General features: G+C 48.2%; 1 long non-coding RNA gene across 1 annotated transcript; it reads right to left on the reverse strand.

The window, feature by feature from the left end:
• Positions 1-531: 531 nt before the first annotated feature.
• Positions 532-4,210, reverse strand: LOC129816869 (uncharacterized). Its single transcript, XR_008753624.1, has 4 exons — positions 4,122-4,210; positions 3,166-3,384; positions 1,265-1,460; positions 532-770 (listed from the first exon to the last, which is right to left on the reverse strand). It is a non-coding gene; the product is annotated as an uncharacterized LOC129816869 (long non-coding RNA).
• Between the last annotated feature and the right edge of the window lie 416 nt (positions 4,211-4,626).

A 4,626-nucleotide genomic window follows, 5' to 3' on the forward strand; every position in this document is an offset into this window, starting at 1 on the left:
ATTCCTCTGACAAAACAGTTTGTCCAGAATTTAGCTGAATGACTGGTGTCTCATACCTTGTAAGACGAGCGTATAATTTCATCGCGGTCATGTGCTAAATTCCACTTAACTCAAGACACCTGGCTGTTGACAGTCAGAGCTCTCGCCATTTTAATTGGACATGCCTCCAGCAGATCAAAGTTAACCCCTCCGACATGACGCACGTATACCGATTCATCTAGTGAAACAATGTGCTGTGACCTGATGTCCTCATTACTAATGTGTCTATAGCCCTGTTTATACCTTGTTCTAACATGCATCCTTCATCCTGATATTGTCCTGTTCTTATTCGATTACACTTATAATATCTGATCACAGTCAGATTACAATGTATATTTTATTTGTCTACAGCTGTCTAAATATGTGGGCACAATCAGCATGTGGACAAGATCAGGACAAAGGACACATGCTAGCACCAGGTATAAACAGGGATACTGTCACGCGGAGCAGAACAGGTGAACCCAAGAGCAGACTCAGACAAGGAGACTGGGATGAGGTAACCAAGGTATTTATTGAAACACGGGGGGAAGATTGAGTGCAGGCCAGGGGAAGCACGGGCAGGTTGCCGGAAACCAGGTGCGGAGGCTGATGCTGGAGCGAGAGGTGTTGGGACAGGGTAAGCAGGTCCGGAGGGGAATCCAAGGGAGAGTAGAGTGGGGAATCCAGGACAGAGTAGCAGGACTGACGAGAAGTCTAACTGGAGACAGGGACCAGAGTCAGAGTGGGCAGAACTGTAACGGAGAGGAAAACAGTGTCAGGCAAGGGAAAACAGGCACAACAGGACACAGGCTAGAAACATGGACTGTCTGAGCAGAGATTACGATCTGGCAGTGTGGAAGAGGCAGGACTGAGTATGTGTAGAGGTCTTGATTATGGAACAGGTTGCAGCTGGTGGGGATCTGCTCTGACTCCAGCACACCCGTCTCCGCCCACACAATCACACACACACACACACACACACACACACACACACACACACACACACACACACACACACACACACACACACACACACACACACACACACACACACACACACACACACACACACACACACACAGAAAGGGAGATAGCACTGGGGGAGTAGCGGGAGGTCAAGGTGACACAGGATGAGCACTAGAGGGCATGGCAGGAGCAGATGTGACAGATAATGTGAGATGACGTGGTTGGTAAGGGGCTCTGTGTTCTGCAATATGTGTGTGGAGAACACCTGTGCCATCACCACCTTTGGCTCTCTGTTGAAATCTGGAGTCCGTCTCCTCTTCTTGTTCCTCTTCCTTTTCCTGGGCATGGTGGGGCTCTCCTCAGGTAACCTCTAGTAGTGTAGTCTGGACCTGCCTGGAGGTTAAGGCCCACCAGGTTGTAGTGTAGTCTGGCCTGGTGCTCCAGACTCTGGCCTTGAGATTCAGGCCTAGTGGTACCTACACAGTGAGAGACCGGCTAAGTGTAACAGGCTGCTGTAGTGTACCGTAGTCTGAGGTTCAATGGGTCCTACTGGCAGAGCAGAGCAGAGGGCACTGGAGGTGCTGATCCAGGAACAGCTGGAGAAACACTGGTCACATGGGAGCAGGCTTTCCCTCCAAACAGCTGGGATAACAAACCCTCTCAACCCAGCAGCCACCCAGGCAATACACCCAACCACCCAGGCAAGGCAATACACACAGCCTCCAAACTATGCCCCATAGATACTACATGGTCTGTAGAGGTGAAAGCAGTAACTATCGAGTAGGTGTTATTAAAATGTTCCTCAGTTCACATAGGGACAAATCCAAACCAAATTTAAATGCACATATGTTTCTGACATATGCATGACTTAAGTGAAAAAAGTGACATCTGTTCATCTCAAGTTAGGATTAAGTCCAGAAGTTTTGACATACTGTAAATTAGTGTTTCCAGGTCTAGTGATAGCTGAGGGAGTCCTCATATGGCACAGGTCTATGAATGTGACTTCTGTGGATTTCTCTCTCTCTCACACTCTGTCACACATGCACGCACACGCACACGCACAGACACAAACACAAAGGGCAGCTGGACTGGGCCTCTCCCTGGAAGCAGCTCCCTGTTGGTTCCTCCCCACCTGCCTGTCCACACGCTGATGGCCCTGAGTTAAGGTCCGGCGGGCCATACACATTCACAGTTCTCCAGCCACTCGCTCGTGTGTGTGTGTGTGTGTGTGTGTGTGTGTGTGTGTGTGTGTGTGTGTGTGCGTGCGTGCGTGCGTGCGTGCGTGCGTGCGTGCGTGAGATAAAGAACTACTCCAGTAAGAATTGATTGATTACGCGTGTATGTATTTCAATGTTGAGAGTGTTCAGACAAAGAGACATGCACAATAACATTGAGAAAGGAGAGCATAGACAGCTCCAAGTTTCAGACAGAGAGAGAAAAGGCCAGAGAGGGACCTGTGTTTAACCAATGAGATGACAACGTTCTGTTGGGAGGTGCTCTGATGGGTGGTGGAGGGCCAGAGGAGGGGGTTGAGGGGACAGAGGTGGGGGTTGGGGGGAGGGGGGGGTAATAAATCATGTTTCCGTAGGGGGATCCTTAACATGCAACAACATTGTTCACAGCTTATCAGAAAGTTCATGTCACACCCAGGGATGTCCACAGGACCGCCAGCCTGACAGATCATCCTCTCTGACAAAGACGGATGAAAGCAGAATGTCAGAAGGGCGCAGGACGGGTGGCCATCCAGAACACCCACACTAAATTTAGGGGGAATGGCAGGGGGCGGGGGTTGTAGTGGTATTTTGTGGCAGGAAAAAACATCTCTCTCTCTCTGCCTGCCTGCCTGCCTGCCTGCTGTAACAGAGCTGTTATTTGCTGCATTCAAGCTGAAAATGTTTTTTTAAGGATGAATGTTAACTGCGCGTGACGGTGAGTGTGTTTCCATCCAGCAGATTAGATGAGATAAGTGGCGGTACAGCCGCTGGGTAGCATCATTCGCTTTAAAAAGTGTCAGCATGGCCAGTCAATTTATAGCTTCCCTCCCATCGGCACTGGTAAGTGATTCGCTGTGTAACCGTATCTGTTAAATCCAGCCCCCCCTCTGTCTCCCACCTCCCACCTTCAACAATATCCTCCACAAAACACGCACACACGCACGTCCACAAGCACACATGCACACACCTTCTCAGTACATCCCAGCTCTGTCGTTTTGATCCTGATACCCCCTCTGCTCGACAGGTTCCACCGCAGTAACCTTTCACATTTAAACTAACTCCAACCAACCAGAACCTCCTGCCAATGCTTGGACCGTGTGTGACGACTGGGAGGGGAGGTTGTCCCAAGCTGGGGCCAAGGGGCTGGAGATGGTGGATTGCAGGGTTGGTCCTTGTCTGCTGTTTTCTGGTGACAAAAAACGAGGCGCTCTTTAATGTTATATCTACATTTGATAGACTGTACATTCTCTTTTTCCTAGTATTGTCCACTGTAGAGTAAAAGTTGAGATTTAAAAAAAAAGTATTTTCACAGATTTTGTCTTAATTGAGACATTGCTTTAACCCACATGTTTTTGTTCTGGGTGAAAACCCCAACAAAGGCTCTGCCTTCTAGAAACAACATTCCAGAACATTACTTTCCCCAGAAGCACAGGGATTTCCTCAGCTTTAAATTATTTACATTTTCACAGAGACATTTGTGTTCTGTCAGCCTCCATATCTAAACACTCCATGACACAGAGGACATGTCTCGGAGGTCAGAGGTCAAATCAGTTTAAAACCATTACAAGCTGAAACAATAACACGTAATAAGCTATTTAGTTCAATTATCCAAGATGGCGTAGCAGTGTAGACGTGTTTTGTTTCGACCTCTCGTGTACGTTTGTATTTTTCGTATTTCTTGTATATATATATATTTTTTAATCTATCTCTTTTCGATTTTTAATTCGATTATACCTTCCGGTAACCTACCTCACCCAATGTGATACGGAATCGCTATTATTTTTAACTTTGGAACACATTCAAGAACCCCCAGTAGCTAACCAGCTAATCAGCTACAAGCTATTTAGTCATTTTTAGCCGCTGCTAGCAGCTTTTACCTTCTGCACAGACACTAGCCCTGTTATTAGCCTGGATAATACTCACCAATTTACCAGCATCGGACTGTCTCTCCAGAACAATGCCGGATTCCTGCCGTAATCCCTGAGCCACTACTTCTGATCCTCACAGCTAGCACCACTGCCACGAAGCTAGCACCAGTTAGCAACCACAATTCTACAATACCTCTTTCGCCATCGCCATCCGGCTTGGATTCTCTGTCGACACGACCACGTCTGGTCTGCAGACGAATACCCCATCCGCTGTGCCCTCAACTGGCCTCCGTCTGAGCAGACCACCCCCCGGGCTACTAACTTTAAACTTTAAACGTGTGCTAGCGTAGTGGCGGCTTCCCTGCTCCATCTACGGCTGCCCCCTGGACACTATGATCAATTGGCTACATAGCTGATGCCTGCCGGACTGTCCATTAATTCACGGTACTCCATTCTGTTTATTTGTGTTTTATCTGTCGGCTCTGTGTTTTAACTCAGGCTCTGTGTGTAGTTAATCCGACCCTCTCTGCCTAGTCGTCGCCATTTTTACCTGCTGTTGC

The sequence above is a fragment of the Salvelinus fontinalis genome, chromosome 19 (genome assembly GCF_029448725.1).
Source record: "Salvelinus fontinalis isolate EN_2023a chromosome 19, ASM2944872v1, whole genome shotgun sequence".
In the NCBI taxonomy this organism is placed as follows: domain Eukaryota; kingdom Metazoa; phylum Chordata; class Actinopteri; order Salmoniformes; family Salmonidae; genus Salvelinus; species Salvelinus fontinalis.